The sequence below is a fragment of the Rhinatrema bivittatum genome, unplaced genomic scaffold (assembly GCF_901001135.1).
Source record: "Rhinatrema bivittatum unplaced genomic scaffold, aRhiBiv1.1, whole genome shotgun sequence".
Lineage (NCBI taxonomy): Eukaryota > Metazoa > Chordata > Amphibia > Gymnophiona > Rhinatrematidae > Rhinatrema > Rhinatrema bivittatum.
In genome coordinates, this window is record NW_021821328.1 from 42,504 (window position 1) to 60,416 (window position 17,913).

The 17,913-nt window shown below is 42.6% G+C and overlaps 1 long non-coding RNA gene across 2 annotated transcripts; it reads right to left on the reverse strand.

Moving 5' to 3' along the window:
* Window positions 1-2,617: 2,617 nt before the first annotated feature.
* Window positions 2,618-16,933, reverse strand: LOC115082598. Of its 2 annotated transcripts, XR_003854206.1 has the most exons (4): window positions 16,465-16,933; window positions 11,820-12,063; window positions 5,477-5,639; window positions 2,618-3,954 (listed from the first exon to the last, which is right to left on the reverse strand). It is a non-coding gene; the product is annotated as an uncharacterized LOC115082598 (long non-coding RNA). The 2 variants fall into 2 exon arrangements; XR_003854205.1 differs by lacking the exons at window positions 11,820-12,063; window positions 16,465-16,933 and adding an exon at window positions 7,020-7,465.
* Between the last annotated feature and the right edge of the window lie 980 nt (window positions 16,934-17,913).

Below are 17,913 nucleotides of genomic sequence, written 5' to 3' on the forward strand. Positions count from 1 at the left end.
ATACAAATCCAGTGGTTTTCCTTTTCTCTTGCACCTTAAAATGGTTAGTGCAGGTTTTGGATGTAGATTAAAGCTTTTTGCCTCTTATATGCTTAAAGATGTGAGCAAAGGAGGGTGTGACTGAAAGGTAGACTAGTTGTTTTGTAACACCTAAAAAGCCAGAGACATCCAGAATTGTTTTGCAGAGGCACATTGTATGGGGAAACAATGCATGAGACCCATAAAGCACATGCATGTAGTACTGGAGATAGGCTTGTATTTAGTCTCATTCTGGTGCCAACCAGTGCATAGACTCTAATGATCTTTGCTACCCAGTTGGCATAATTCCACCATTATCTTGGCATGAGCTTTCTCCCTGTCCTGCTGTCTCTTACTTCAGCAAGATGATATCCCTGTCTCGAACATCACAGCTCCATTTCTGTTAGACAATGGCACGGCACAGAAATCATTTTACTGTGGTCCCTTTTATGTTGTTACTCTGCAACACCTGGAATGCACTTCAACGTGAAGTACCCCTTTAAGGGCCACTGGATCCTCAAGTCTTTGAATGTGATTGCCATGTAGCTAGTTTCCAAAATTTATTGATGGTATAATTTTTAAGAGTTCAAATTGTTGTCCTTTTAATATATATTAAAGTATTTTTTTTGTCCATGAAATTGCTCAGCTGCCTTTTTTTCTGCTCTCTTGTACAGATAAATGTGCAGCTCAATTAAAAACACAGCAACTACTGGAAATACTAGAAGAGATCATTGATTTAAGATCTGACATTGTCAGGATGATCTTAGCATCCATAACTTATTTATATTTTTAAAATTCCTCCATTTTACCAATAAAAATATAAGTATTGCCAAATGTACAGTACACAGAAGGAACAATAAATTGTGGAAGTCCTCATAAAACAAATCTCAAAAAATATTTAGTTTGCAATCTCCTGAAAAAAGTAGTTTTTTTCCCCACAATCAGAACTGAAAGAGGTGATCCTGTTTTTAGTTGTCATGTCCATAAAATGTATTTCCAGTCTCTTTAAATAATTTAAAAAAAAAATCCGATGATAAGGGATTGAAATAGTAAATGACATTGTCAGGATGATCTTAGCATCCATAATTTATTTATATTTTTAAAATTCCTCCATTTTACCAATAAAAATATAAGTATTGCCAAATGTACAGTACACTTTGGGGTAGATTTTAAAAAGCATTTACTAGAGAAAACTGGTTTTTGCTCGAGTAAATACAATTTACTCAAGTAAGTGGGCTTTTCAAAATTGCTACAATATATGCCATTGAATTGTCCATAGGATTTACTCAAGTAAGTGCACTTTACTCGAGTAAATAGCTTTTGAAAATTGCTACGATAGTATGTCACATTTACATGCGTAACTCCTTTGAAAATGACCCCTAGTAGGAACAATAAATTGTGGAAGTCCTCATAAAACAAATCTCAAAAGAAATATTTAGTTTGCAATCTCCTGAAAAAAGTAGTTTTTCTCCCCACAATCAGAACTGAAAGAGGTGATCCTGTTTTTAGTTGTCATGTCCATAAACGGGCGGATTTTAAAAGCCCTGCTCGCATAAATCTGCCCGGATTTACGCGAGCAGGCCCTTGCGCGCCGGCGCGCCTATTTTCCATAGGCCGCCGGCGCGCGCAGAGCCCCGGGACGCGCGAAGGTCCCGGGGTTTTTGGAAGGGGGCGTGTCGGGGGGTGGGACCCGATGACGCGGCGTTTCGGGGGCGGGCGTGGCGTTTCGGGGGCGGGGCCGTGGGCATGGCGCCGGCCTGGGGGCGTGGTCCAGGCCTTTGGACCAGCCCCCTGGGTCGGAGCACGGGGCGCGCGTAGATTTACGTCTGCTTCTCGCAGGCGTAAATCTACGGACAAAGGTAAGGGGGGGTTTAGATAGGGCCGGGGGGATGGGTTAGGTAGAGGAAGGGAGGGGAAGATGAGGGGAGGGCGAAAGAGAGTTCCCTCTGAGGCCGCTCTGATTTCGGAGCGGCCTCGGAGGGAACGGTGACAGGCTGCGCGGCTTGGCACGCGCCGGCTGCCCAAAATCGGCAGCCTTGCGCGCGCCGATCCAGGATTTTAGAAGATACGCGTGGCGTATCTTCTAAAATCTTTGTTTTAGAAGATACGCCACCTACGCGTGGCGTATCTTCTAAAATCCTGGATCGGCGCGCGCAAGGCTGCCGATTTTGGGCAGCCGGCGTGCGCCGAGCCGTGCAGCCTGTCACCTTTCCCTCCGAGGCCGCTCCGAAATCGGAGCGGCCTCAGAGGGAACTCTCTTTCGCCCTCCCCTCACCTTCCCCTCCCTTCCTCTACCTAACCCACCTCTCCGGCCCTATCTAAACCCCCCCCTTACCTTTGTCCGTAGATTTACGCCTGCGAGAAGCAGACGTAAATCTACGCGCGCCCCGTGCTCCAACCCGGGGGGCTGGTCCGAAGGCCTGGACCACGCCCCCGGGCCAGCGCCATGCCCACGGTCCCGCCCCCGAAACGCCACGCCCCGCCCCCGAAACGCCGCGTCATCGGGTCCCGCCCCCCGACACACCCCCTTCCAAAACCCCGGGACCTACGCACGTCCCGGGGGTCTGCGCGCGCCGGCGGCCTATGGGCCGGCGTATCTTCTAAAATCCAGCGTACTTTTGTTTGCGCCTGGTGCGCAAACAAAAGTACGCGAACGCGCTCTTTTTAAAAATCTACCCCAAAATGTATTTCCAGTCTCTTTAAATAATTAAAAAAAAAATCCGATGATAAGGGATTGAAATAGTAAATTACATTGTCAGGATGATCTTAGCATCCATAACTTGTTTATATTTTTAAAATTCTTCCATTTTACCAATAAAAATATAAGTACTGCCAAATGTACAGTACACAGTAGGAACAATAAATTGTGGAATTCCTCATAAAACAAATCTCAAAAGAAATATTTAGTTTGCAATCTCCTGAAAAAAGTAGTTTTTCTCCCCACAATCAGAACTGAAAGAGGTGATCCTGTTTTTAGTTGTCATGTCCATAAAATGTATTTCCAGTCTCTTTAAATAATTTTAAAAAATCCGATGATAAGGGATTGAAATAGTAAATGACATTGTCAGGATGATCTTAGCATCCATAACTTATTTATATTCTTAAAATTCCTCCATTTTACCAATAAAAATATAAGTATTGCCAAATGTACAGTACACAGTAGGAACAATAAATTGTGGAAGTCCTCATAAAACAAATCTCAAAAGAAATATTTAGTTTGCAATCTCCTGAAAAAAGTAGTTTTTCTCCCCACAATCAGAACTGAAAGAGGTGATCCTGTTTTTAGTTGTCATGTCCATAAAATGTATTTCCAGTCTCTTTAAATAATTTAAAAAAAATCCGATGATAAGGGATTGAAATAGTAAAGTGAAAAATGTAACTAGTGGAAGACAGAGATATAAAATTCATCCTTGGTTCCTCCACACAGTTTGTGTCTGCTTGTTCTTTTCTTTAGCTGTCATCAAAGAAAATGTAAATATGGTTTTATTTGCAGTTATTCCAGTATCTTTAACATTTTTTTTTATAGTTCTTTATTTGGATGCTAAGTTAATGTTTGTTTTTTGTTTTGCGCATAGTCATTTAGAAAGTAGCAGTCTCTTTTTTTTGGGGTCTAAAGACGGACTTTGGCAGACATCCCAACGAGACTCTGTTTTTTTGGGTTTGTTTTTTTTTCCCCTCTCACCAGTTGTTTCTGTTGAATGGTGTTACTAAGGTGACTTTGAATGAGCTGACATAACGGTGGTGATTGGAGGACGGTGGTAGGGAGCTGCTTCTTTTGAGTGCCAGCCCATGCAGGTAGGACCAGCTGCTTCCTCGGAACATCTTCTGTGGGTCTTCATACATCCGGGGTTGGCTCAACCTTGATGAGCCTGTGTTTCTTATTAACCCCGCAACAGTAGTAGCTGCAGGCGATTACAACCATCAGCAGCACAGCAACTAGGAAGAGGAATGGGAGAAGAGAGCAATTGATCAGCTTCTGTTTAACATGCAAAGAGAAACTCTGGTTTACTGGAAACAAACAGAGGTTAATTGCCATCAAAGCAGCAAGAAGAAGATGCTGCTGCCTGTGTTAACTTCATATTGGGGCATCTAGAGACAGAAATGTGAGAGGATAATTTCATTACTGCTGTCTCTGTTCAATAAACTCAAGCTGAAAGGGCTAGTGGGTGGGTGGGGGGCGGAAGGGGGCAGTTTTCACACTCTCCGCATGAACCAAATCTGTAGGTTCTTTTTTTACTCAAGGACTCTGCATCACCTTTAAGTTTGTGGGCAAATGAGAGTCATTTTGAAATTTGTCATGGATATCAAGTACCCGGACACTTTCAACTGCTCTTGGTGCCAGGTAAGAACATCTTCGGAAAATAATGCACGTAGACTTGAAAATATAATCTAAACATGCTAGTTTTCTATCCTGTTCCAAACATTCTCCTCCCCTACCCCTCCAGAACACCTCCCCTAAATGAGGCTAATGGTACAAGCATTGCGGAACACTCCTTGTTCTGTTGGCCTTAATTGAAGTAGGGCAACTTGCAGATAACCAGTGTACACGTGGCAATCACTATTAGTCTGCATAAATGGCTTTGAAAGTTGCCCTCTAAAACACACAGAGTGGTGTCGGCAGCGTGTAATACACTCTGGTGCTCTTCAGGGCAGCTTTTCCTTTCTCTATCTTTTGTGCCATTCCCACTGAACCTCGGGCATAAAATTTGGGCAGTGCCCATTGTATTGTGGATCTACCATCCATTTCTCCTTATATCACACCTGCTGCTGGTAGCCAGTTCCACAGTCCCTTTGTCTGAATTGTGGTGGGGGGAGAGGTGATCATTTTTCCTTCCATGCTAGTAACAGCCAAGTTCCACTCCGCTGGAAGAGGGGCAAGATCACTAAAGTTCCTGGGAGGCTAAATGTGGAACTTAATATCCCAGGAAGCTCATAGCATTATTCAGCGGGGGAGCTTTGGTTTAGAGTTTAATAAGAAAAAGGAGTTCATTAAATAAAGTCTAGACAAAATTGTAATGTGGCATAAGCATGATGTGTATGGAGGCCTTTACTTATTTCCCTAGCAAAATCTTGTGGTCGCAATGTTAATTCACGTGAATATGTAGAAATTAGGTCAACAAAATATTGAACTAACTCATTACGTCTGTGACTAGCTTTCCCGAGCTATGCTCTCCAGGCTACTGAATTAGCCCCAGATGTACTGAGTTAGTCCATTAAAATGTTTTCACCTAGAACTAGTTTGACTGTTATTTCCCAAGAACATATTCATCCATGCAGACAAAATACCAAATCGTATCAAAATCCAAGGCATCATCTAAACAGCAGACTTCACTGATCTATGAGAACATGTTCTTTGAATTGTTTCTTTGAAATTAAGTATATTTAATATCTGGTCCTTGGCCTGTAGGTGGCATGTATCCCTTTAAACCCTTTCCTTAGTATCTGGAGCACTACTTACCAATGAACAGAAGAAGAACGGTAAACGCAATAATGTTGAAGAACCCTGACTGAGGGAGTTCCTGAATCTTACTCAGGAATTTCTGTCCAATCGTCTTCAGGTCTTGGGACAGGTTTTGGGAAGCCATTTCTATCCTGCTTACCAAATCTTGTATTTTATTATTCTAAAGAAGAAAAGAGAGAGAGAGGGTGATTTGTACTACATATTTAATTGCTGCTATAATGGTTGCATGAAGAACATTTAGGTACATGAATAGGTTGTTGAATTGAAATGGACCAGTTTTATTCTGTCCTAGCAATCCACATCCTGGGCCATGGCTTATGCCCCTTTTTTGTGACTGCAGTCTCCTTTTTGAAATGCAAGCTACCCTCACAAGAAAGAGACTCCTGGGGGGAGAGGGTATGTTCTCATATCATTTTCTATGCAAAAATGGTGAGTAAGGATCTTGTTTCAAAACTCAGATTGCGATCACAAAAATGTGCTAAACCATCACTAAACACGAATTGGTTGATTTGTCCGTCATCGTGGTCCTTAAATCAGAATGCCTTAATGATATCAACACTGTGCTTCTGACACCACTTCGCTCACCTGCCCTTCTTCCCCACAGACAAGCACTTCATTCGTTTGTATACACATCTTGAAATTAACACATGTACAGACACACAAATGCCACTAAATATTCTCGTCATATGTGTGTGTATGAATGTTACCTCCCTTCCCTCCTCCCTAGGATAAAGTATGTAGGCCAACACAAAATGTAAATCCCACATTGCAGTCATGGGAGATAGCAAACCATGTGCTGTTAGTATTCTGTCTCCCTGTAGCAAGCGCTCAGAACGTCCTCAAGTTTTCCAAGCCCAGAAGATCACTGTAACATTGAAGCAGTGGGTGTTCCCCATATCCAGGGTTAAGAACATAAGAACATAAGAAAATGCCATACTGGGTCAGACCAAGGGTCCATCAAGCCCAGCATCCTGTTTCCAACAGTGGCCAATCCAGGCCATAAGAACCTGGCAAGTACCCAAAAACTAAGTCTATTCCATGTAACCATTGCTAATGGCAGTGGCTATTCTCTAAGTGAACTTAATAGCAGGTAATGGACTTCTCCTCCAAGAACTTATCCAATCCTTTTTTAAACACAGCTATACTAACTGCACTAACCACATCCTCTGGCAACAAATTCCAGAGTTTAATTGTGCGTTGAGTAAAAAAGAACTTTCTCCAATTAGTTTTAAATGTGCTACTTGTTAACTTCATGAAATGCTCCCTAGTCCTCCTATTATCCGAAAGTGTAAATAACTGATTCACATCTACTCGTTCAAGACCTCTCATGATCTTAAAGACCTCTATCATATCCCCCCTCAGCCGTCTCTTGTCCAAAGTGAACAGCCCTAACCTCTTTAGTCTTTCCTCATAGGGGAGCTGTTCCATTCCCCTTATCATTTTGGTTGCCCTTCTCTGTACCTTCTCCATCGCAATTATATCTTTTTCGAGATGCGGTGACCAGAATTGTACAAAAAGCCTAGAAAACTTGATAAATTACCATTTTAGTCGTACACTGAAACTGCTGAGAGCTGACAGCGACCCGAGGTATTTTCTGCCACCTAAAAGCAGAGCTGCTTCTTTTTCTTTTTCAAATGTTAAACACCTTCTTTCTTCTATCCACACTGGCAAAAAGCTCTTCTGACGTCCTGCTTGGAATTCTGGGCACCAAATAATAGTCACAAATTCTGAATTCTGTGCTCTAGAATATGCAGATCACTGTTAGTGAAATTTCACTCCAGCAGGCTGACATAGACGTTGAAGCTCCTTTACCAACTATAGACAGCATATCATCTGACTAAATATTTTACCAACTTCAACATTTGTCCTAAGCGGATCACAAAAAAAATGAAACCTCAGATTTACATAGCGTAAACATCATAAAGCAATATCAAATTTAAGGCATTACATTATGACAGTAGGAGTTAAAAGTGCAGCAGTTTTTGAAAAGGCTGGACACTGTGATCCTGAGATCACTCAAGCAAGGGGGAAATGCTTAAATAATTAGATTTTATATCGAAACATTTACTGAAAGTTTGTACAGATTGGTATGTTTTTTGGCTTCCAAGTCTGAAGAATTCAGAATTTCTTTTCCATATTTTGATATGTTGAAATCTGAATTTCCCTTTTAAATAGGATACCTAATGTGTAGGGATGTGCAGAGCAAAATTTTATGTTCATATTTTTTATGTCCGAAAGGGGGTCCCACTTGCGGCCAATATGGACATAAAAAAAATCCAATGAATTGGGTATATGTACATATGTGCAAAAAAAAAATTTAAACCCCCTCACCCTCCTTAATCCCCCCCCCAGACTTACCACAACTCCCTGGTGATCGAGCGAGGAGTGAGGACGTCATTTCTGCAATCCTTGGCGAGAAGCATGTGACGTCGGTGGCACGTCGAGTGACGCGGCGTCACGTGATTCCCGGCGAGTTCGCGCCGGACGGCTCGTTCGGCCCAAAAAGAACTTTTGGCCAGCTTGGGGGGGCCTCCTGACCAAATAATAGTCGCGAACGAGCCGGGAATCACGTGACGCCGACGTCACGTGATTCCCAGCAAGTTCGCCCCGGACGGCTCGTTCGGCCCAAAAAGAACTTTTGGCCAGCTTGGGGGGGCCTCCTGACCCCCTCAAGCTGGCCAAAAGTTCTTTTTGGGCCGAACGAGCCGTCCGGCGCGAAATTGCCGGGAATCACGTGACGTCGCGTCTGAGTGACGCGGCGCCACGTGATTCCCGGCTCGTTCGCGCCGGACGGCTCGTTCGGCCCAAAAAGAACTTTTGGCCAGCTTGGGGGGGCCTCCTGACCCCCCCAAGCTGGCCAAAAGTTCTTTTTGGGCCCGAACGAGCCGTTCGGCGCGAACGAGCCGGGAATCACGTGACGCCGGCGTCACTCGACGTGCCGCCGACGTCACATGCTTCTCGCCAAGGATTGCAGAAATGGCGTCCTCACTCCTCGCTCCATCACCAGGGAGTTGTGGTAAGTCGGGGGGGGGGGGGGGATTAAGGAGGGTGAGGGGGTTTATATTTTTATTTTGGCTCAACAATCGCGATTTCCCACATATCGAACATATCTATGTTCGATATGTGGGAAATCCGATCGTTTATGTCGAATCAATTTTTTAAGTAAAAAAAAAATATGAGTTGCGTTTTACTAATGCGGTCAATCCGAATGCACACCCCTACTAATGTGTTCTGTTCATAGCTGTGCAGATTTTTTTTTTTGTAGTGCATCAGAAACTATGCCAATTTTTCTAATGTACAAGTTTAAGGGGGTGGATAAATCAGTGGAAGTTAACACTTGGCCTGCCAGACAACCTTCAAGTTTTCTGTCATCTCTAATCTAACCAAATTGGTAGTGCAGTAATAATGGGAGATTTCAATTACCCCAATATTGACTGGGTAAATGTAACATCAGGACATGCTAGAGAGAGAAAGTTCCTGGATGGAATAAATGACAATTTTATGGAGCAATTGGTTCTGGAACTGATGAGAGAGGGAGCAATTTTAGATCTAATTCTTAATGGAGCACAGGATTTGGTGAGAGAGGTAATGGTGCTGGAGCTGGTTGGCAATAGTAATCATAATATGATCAAATTTGAATTAATGACAGGAAGGGGGACAGTAAGTAAATCTACGGCTCTAGCGCTAAACTTTCAAAAGGGAAACTGATAAAATGAGAAAAATAGAAAAAAACTGAAAGGAACAGCTACAAAGGTAAAAAGTGTGCAAGAGGCATGGACATGGTTTAAAAAAAACCAAACCATCCTAGAAGCACAGTCCAGATGTATTCCACACATTAAGAAAGGTGGAAGGAAGGCAAAATGATTACCAGCATGGTTAAAAGGTGAGATGAAAGAAGCTATTTTAGCCAAAAGATCTTTATTCAAAAATTGGAAGAAGGATCCGACAGAAGAAAATAGGATAAAGCATAAGCGCTGGCAAGTTAAATGTAAGACATTGATAAGACAGGCTAAGAGAGAATTTGAAAAGAAGTTGGCCGTAGAAGCAAAATCTCACAGTAAAAACCTTAAAAAAATATATCCGAAGCAGAAAGCCTGCAAGGGAGTCAGTTGGACCGTTAAATGATCGAGGGATTAAAGGGGCACTTAGAGAAGATAAGGCCATAGCGGAAAGATTAAACTATTTCTTTGCTTTGGTGTTTACTAAAGAGGATGTTAGGGAGATGCCAAATCACGGTGAACCTAGAAGATGTGGTAGGCCTGATTGAGAAACTGAAGAGTAGTAAATCACCTGGAGTGGATGGTATACACCCAAGGGTTCTGAAGGAACTCAAAAATGAAATTTCAGACGTATTAGTAAAAATTTGTAACCTATCATTAAAATCATCCATTGTACCTGAAGACTGGAGGGTGGCTAATGAAACCCCAATATTTAAAAAGGGCTCCAGGGGCGATCCGAGAATCTACAGACCAGTTAGCCTGACTTCAGTGCCAGGAAAAATAGTGGAAAGTGTTCTAAAGATCAAAATCACAGAACATTTAGAAAGACATGGTTTAATGGAACAGAGTCAGCATGGCTTTACCCAAGGCAAGTCTTGCCTCACAAATCTTCACTTTTTTGAAGGGGTTAATAAACATATAGATATAGTATATAATGGATGTAGTGTATTTGGATTTTCAGAAGGCATTTGACAAAGTTCCTCATGAGAGGCTTCTAAGAAAAGTAAAAAGTCATGGAATAGGTGGCGATGTCCTTTCATGGATTACAAACTGGTTAAAAGACAGTAAACAGAGAGTAGGATTAAATGGTCAATTTTCTCAGTGGAAAAGGGTATACAGTGGTGTGCCTCAGGGATCTGTACTAGGACCCGTTCTTTTCAATATATTTATAAAATGATCTGGAAAAGAATACGACGAGTGAGGTAATCAAATTTTGCAGATGATACAAAATTATTCAGAGTAGTTGAATCACAAGCAGATTGTGATAAATTGCAGGAGGACTTTGTGAGACTGGAAAATTGGGCATCCAAATGGCAGATGAAATTTAATGTGGACAAATGCAAGGTGATGCATATAGGGAAAAATAACCCATGCTATAGTTACACAATGTTCGGTTCCATATTAGGAGCTACCGTCCAGGAAAGAGATCTAGGTATCATAGTGGATAATACTTTGAAATTGTTGGCTCTGTGTGCTGTGGCAGTCAAGAAAGCAAACAGAATGTTAGGAATTATTAGGAAGGGAATGGTGAATAAAATGGAGGATGTCATAATGCCTCTGTATCGCTCCATGGTGAGACCACACCATGAATACTATGTACAATTCTGGTTGCTGCATCTCAAGAAAGATATAGTTTTGATGGAGAAGGTACAGAGAAGGGAGACCAAAATGATAAAGGGGATGGAACAGCTCCCCTATGAGGAAAGACTAAAGAGGTTAGGAATTTTCAGCTTGGAGAAGAGACGGCTGAGGAGGGATATGATCTAGATCTTTAAAATCATGAGAGGTCTAGAACGGGTAAATGTGAATCTGTTATTTAGTCTTTCGGATAATAGAAAAACTAGGTGGCACTCCATGAAGGTAGCATGTGCACATTTAAAACTAATAGAAGAAAATTCTTTTTTTCACTCAACGCACAATTAAACTCTGGAATTTGTTGCCAGGGGATGTGGTTAGTGCAGTTAGTGTAGCTGGGTTTTAAAAAAAGGTTTGGATAAGTTCTTGGAGGAGAAGTCCATTACCTGCTATTAATTAAGTGGACTTAGAAAATAGCCACTACTATTACTGGCATCAATAGCGTGGGATATTCTTAGTTTTGGGGTATTTGCCAGGTACTTATAGCCTGGATTGGTCACTGTTAGAAACAGGATGCTGGGCTTGATGGACCCTTGGTCTAACCCAGTATGGCAATTTATGTTCTTATGTTCTAATCTCGATACCTGTGACTGACTACCATTTCAGACTTGTGAAATATTGTAACAAACTGGCTAAGAACAATTGCAAAGAATTCACTGTAATTAGTTTTATCCAGGATCCAGTAAGTGGCCAATGAAATTGTCAGTCAAAGAATCAATTGAATTAAATAATCAGATCTAATTAACAAAATTAAACATTCAAGTGACGAAAAAATCCTAATGTTCAAAGTAACACTCCCAGTCCCCAAATTAAGAAACTCCCTTGACTGACTGTACAGTCAGTGCTCTTAGATATTTCTTGAAATGGAAAGACTCACAGTCATTGGTTTCCACTGGACACTGTCCTGTGGGAGAGTAAACATGTCGCCAAATAATGCTACTTCATTTACTGGCCAAATGCCAGTCGACCACCTTGGTTTGACATACCTGCCTTTCACTGCCTTTAAATGCTACGGTGCCCCGCTGACCGATTTGTCAGCTGACCTCTTGACATGCTATCTCTGCAACTTAGGGCATCAACATGCACCCCTATTGCAGCTCCTTGTCCGAGCAGGTGGGCCTTTCCTCTCCTGGATTCACTCCTTTGGTAGTTTGTTGCTTGGGAAAGGATGCAGTTTTAGCCAGCTTCACGGCTCTTGCTTTTTGGTTCTTGCTGCTCGCTTCCAGATCACTGGAAAAAAAATGAAAGTATTGGAGACTGCTGCCCTGTCAGCTCACTAACCGCCAACTGCCACAGCAAGAATATCATCTGGGTTTTGGTTTGGTTTTTGAAAAGTATTTCAAGATTGCATTACCTGACACACAGCAGGATCTTGCACTGGCTTATAAAGGGAAGAAGGGAAATAATTAAAATGATCGGCCAAAGTTTGCATTGCAGTATATTGCAAACTTTGGGCCTCATTTTCCAAGCACTTTACCGCGTGCGATAAATTCGCAAATCGCGTTAACAGCTGTTAACGCGATTTGCGAATGCAAATTAGTCATTTGGTATTCAGGGGGCGGAGTTGGGGCGGAGCATATGTAAAGCGGGAACCTGTGTATCGTGTGCGGCGAAACAGCCGCAGTGTTAGCGCAGCTGCTATCGCGGCTAATAACTCCAACTCCAACCTCGCGTTATGGACTGCGCTACGGGCCAGAAAAGGAGTATCGCCATCCACGATACTTCCAGACAGCCTGTTGCCCTACATAGGTATTTCAATCCCTATGGGAGGGCTACCTACTAACTCGGGGTGGGGATTAGGTATGAGCGTCAGGGGTTGGGGGCCACTTTCGCATTCCACATGAGACCTACGGACAGAACAGTGGTCTCTAGTGCAGATTTGCTGGCCGTCGGAGTGAGGACGCTCATTCCAAGCGGAGATTTGGCCAACATTCTCTCCACCTAGCATGTTGTTGCCCAGGTAGAGTGCCCATCAAGCTAGGTAGAGAGAACGTTGCCCAAACCACTTCTTGGAGTGAGCGTCCTCACTCCGACGGCCAGCAAATCTGCACTAGAGACCACTGTTCTGTCCGGAGGTCTCATGTGGAATGCGAAAGTGGCCCCCAACCCCCGACGCTCATACCTAATCCCCACCCCGAGTTAGTAGGTAGCCCTCCCATAGGGATTGAAATACCTATGTAGGGCATAGGCACTATAGTAAGGTGCTCTCTCTCGCTCTCTCTCTCACTCTCTCTAAACAGGCTGTCTGGGACTATCGTGGCAACTGGCAAATATCGTGCACCGTGGGAAAACATCGTGTGCAGCGCTAATGTTTTCGCGAATGGCGAAAACATCGCCGCACATGATGTTTCCCCACTGCACGAAAGAAGCCTCATTTGCATTGGTAACGCCCCCTAATGCGTTACCAATGCGATATTGGAAAATAAGGCCCTTTGTTCCTAGAATTTTTTTTTATCTTGCATCCCAGAAAAAGTCGACACATCCATTCTATGAGCCCAATAATAGCATATGGCTTTGGTGCATTATGTAGAGTAGGCCTGATTGACCTACGGACCATCTGAAAAATTATGTAGAGTAGGCCTGATTGACCTACGGACCATCTGAAAAATTATGTAGGGTAGGCCTGATTGACCTACGGACCATCTGAAAAATGTATCCAGAAATTGTTTCTGGAAGCACTTGTAATTGTGGCGTAAACTGGCATGTGCAAGTTACTGGATGGACTTGCAAAGAACAGCATGAGATGGGGAGAAGCAGAAGGACACTGGAGTATGAAAACAGAAATAAACAGAGGATTACATCAGGAAGGAAGCAAAGGGTTGATGTGTTACTGATGTCCTGTTGCGGTTTAATGTAATATATCGATTTGTAGTGTCACTTCAGCATTATATATCGCAAGACCCTCATGCATGCAGAGAAGTCCTGTTCTCAAAGGCTATCTTTAAAAAGCTATTTAAGTTGGCTTCAAATTTAGGAGCTCACAAAAACTCCTAAACCCAGAGAGTAACCACAAAAAATGTGTTTAAAAGCATAATGTGAGGATGGAATTCAGGAGAGCCAACCACAGATCTCTGCCCATCTTAAATCATCGGGGTGTGATCTTTGATTTATCTATAGCAGTCTGTCATTTTATAGTTTCCAACATGTCCTTCATTTCTATGTGCGTGTCTGGGCGCCAGAAAGTTTTAAAACTGATTCTAAAGTACTTACTGGGCAGCAGTGGAAAGCCAGAGAGAGACTGCAACTTTCTTTCCTGCGACTAATCCCACACCAAAAGCACCCGGGAACTCTTTAGAGTTTTATTGCCAATTTTGCTAGGCTGCGCGCTGTCTCTCTAGTTTGAAAACTTTGGAATCACATGGAAGGAGAATCTGCAAACTGATCTTATTTCATTTCTTACTAAGCAGGCGGCCTAACCTCAGGATTAGTAGGGGAAGGTATTATGGATTAACCAAAACCTTTTCTAAGCCCTCTTAACAAAGGCTCTTCCAGTCTTGTTTATGTATCTCTTATTCCAGAGCATTCAAGGTTGTCTTGTCATTTTTTTTTTTCCTATTGAGCGTTCTGGGCAATAAATCCCAGAATGCTTTAGGCAGTTAGAAAACATGCTGCTCTTCAATGATTTGGAACTAATTGGTCATTTTGGTTGCTACCCTATGCAGATTTAAATTTGTGGTAATCTCCACATGTGCCATTTTGAGCTATGCTTTGGATGGGAGGTCACTTTGTTAAAATGAAGTTGTATGTGTGGGTGTGTTGCTCGGTGATTTCAGAGGATTTGAAATCTTCGGTGATGCAAGAAACGCCATTGCATTGCTGTCAGACAAAGCAAAAGGACTGAATAAATAAAATGAAATGGCTACAGCTGGATGGGGTTCCAATGGCAAAAACTTTCAGTGCTTGCTTTTTTTTTTTTTTTTTTAAACACGCCAACTTGTTGCAGGAATGTAAATAGAATGAGTTAATCCTATAAAGTCAGCACAGTGTGCATTTGAGACAGTGTCTGCTTCCAGACCTTGAGGTCTGCCAACAGGTCTAGCTTTCATTATATATCCCAATTGCTATTTGTCAGGTATATGTACAGCATGTACATTACAATCCCAACACCATTGTCAGTTTTAATAACTTTCTATAAATAACTTTTTTTTTTAAATTTACTACTTCTTTTTCAAAATCTTAACTAATCAAGGTAAAGTACTGCTCTTAAGCAATGTGGAAAGGGAAAACCTCAGATAGCACCGCCCATGGAGGTCAGAGCGGATGGCAGTCGCTGATAGTCTTCTCAAGCGTGGGCCCTGAAGCAGCATGGATCACAGTGAAACATGGCCTTGTTGGCGTTCTTTCGTTAAAGATTTTGACTTTCTTGGGCCGGGATAAAGCCGTCTGTCCAGATGCTTATAAAGTCTCTTTTGAAGGCATTGAAGTATCAAAGAAATTCGATACTTCCCTGAAAACTACAACATTTTAAATTTTGTATTGGTGCAGTCTCAGGTTTTCCCTTTCCACATTCCTTAAAAACAGTACTTTATCTTGTTTAATTTTTTCTCAAAACCTTAATTTTTTTTTTTTTTTTTTACAATTGTTAAATTTACTTATAGAAAGGTTATTAAATTGACATTGGTATTCTAGCTGTTTGGATTGGTGGCATTATGTACATTAGACATGAGATTTAAGGAACCCGGTAATTTGTGTATTTTGTTGTTTTGAAAACCGGACCTGGTGGTAGACCTTGGAGACCACTTAGAGGAGCTAGTGTATCTTGATATTTATTTCAGCACCTTTTATCTGATCTATTATCTGGAAACTCCCAATATCTTGAAAATCATAGTCCCCGGGTCATGTTCCCTTATCTAGATACATGTTTGACCCCTAAATATAACCTCCTTTAGATTCCCCAGCTGCAGATACTTTTCCCTTTCTCCCCTGACATGCTCCCTTCCCTCCCCCCACCTCTCCATCCCCATGGCCGGGCCTAACAAGACTCTTTCAGCCACACGTTTGTCATACCCTCTCCTTTGGCGCCTCTCCCTCCTGTCTGGTTCACAGTCTCAGATCAAGTGTTTGAACCGCATGTGGCTCCATAGTACACTGGGGATCCTCGACTAATATACTGCGACTGTTTGATTAAAATCTGTTGTAGCCCACATTGGTAAAAGGCAGAATATCAAATCTCTCTCTCTCTCTCTCTCTCTCTATATATATATATATTAAATGACTTGGTGTTATTTCAGTAATTAGACCAAGGGTGTTTGTGTTATAGGATTAGACCACACCCAGGTGATAGAGACACAAAGTAATGCCTCCCATCATAAAGCTTCCAGTTATGTTGTAACCTAGTTGATTGCACTTAATTATTATTACTTTTTTAAAATTCCTTTGTTTATCAGTTTGACATGTATCGAAAACTAATTCTGTGTAGTCCGATCCAGTGGCTTAGTGGCCAGTACTACCTGTTGCCATACGGAGGGACCCAGATTTGATTCCTGACTTAAGAACATAAAAGGCTGCCATACTGTGTCAGACCAAGGGTCCATCAAGGCCAACATCCTGTTTCCAAAAGTGGCCAATCCAGGTCGCAAGCACCTGGCAGGATCCCAAACAGTAAATAGATCCCATTCTGCTTCTACTCACCAGACTATGGCCATTTGCAACCTCCAGGGAGAGGGAATTATAGTCCTTGTGCAATAGCAGCACCTAGTGGCCAGATTTAGGACCCATGATTGCCCAGGCACCTGGTCCCCAGCCGAGGACCTTCGCTGCAATAACTGGTCCACAGTTAGTTGAGAGGAGATATAAAATAGTCACGAATGAAGGTTCATGGTGCCAGATCCCAGCCCTGGTTCCATCTGAGCAGGAGGAACCTGCCAGGGTCAAAATGAAGAGAATTCTTCCATCTTCGTCTCCATTCTAATTCTCCGACCCTTACAATAAACAAGAAGGCTGGAAGGGACTCGCTGGTATCTGCTGTCAAGCACTTCTTTTGCAGAATCCAAATGGCAGTTCCTTTTCTTGAGCCTGCCTGGTTTCACATAAGTTAGTGTGCATTCTGGAACTCCAACAACGACTCTTTCTTCCTATTTTCCAGACATATGTTTTGAATTGAAGGGGTTTTTTTTTTCTTCCTCTTCACTATTGGAAGAGCTACGAGCCAACTCTCTCCCCACTCCCCTTGCCAGGAAAACTCGGACCGTTTCTTCATCCGCTGTTCACCAGATCTGATTTTTTTTTCTTTTCTCGTTTGAAAGCCACCTTGCAAGTGTTTCAGACTAATAAGAGAGAGAGAGAGATTCAGAAATAGAGGGTGGAGACCCTGACGGGGAGAGATTACCTATGTTCAGAATTCAAACTTAAATGATAGCGAAACAAAGCCACTAATTAAAGTAGTGTAGTATGGTGCTGAGGATAGTCAGATGACAGAAGGTGGAGCACCACCCCTTCCAGTTTAACAGGATGAAAAGAGAGAGGCACCAGAGACAGGGATGTGCAGGCAGGCTTGGTTTCATGGCGTAGTAAGGCTTAAGAAAAAAGAAAGCCAGAAATGGCAAACCTGACACAGAAAATCTCTTGTGCGAGTAGTTCAGCAGAAACCAGATTTATTTTAAACACCGAAGCTTATTTCTTATTCCCTTTGTGGTGCGGTACAAGAGGCTGTCCCATGGCTGTGGGGTTTCCCACCACAAGAGACATTTAAACACAGAGAGGTCGATGTTCAAACCTGGATAAATCTTTGTTTTTACAAATGCCCTCCTCCCCCCCCTCCCCCCAGTTCAGCAGGCAGATAATTTACCTGCATAAGAAGAGGTGGAGTTTGGAGGGCCCAGCAAAGCTTTAGCCAGACTGCATTAGATATTCAGCGCTGTCTGGCTCAAGATATCCAGACAAGCCTGATTGGGGTGAAGGCCAGGCCTAACCTCAACCAGATAACTTTATTCGGGTATATTCAGCAGCACTGTTAGCTGGATAAGTGCCACCAGATATCCGGGTAGAGCAGGGGTGGGCAATTCCGGTCCTCGAGGGCTGCAAACCGGTTGGGTTTTCAGGATATCCCTAATGAATATGCATGAAAAAGATTTACATATG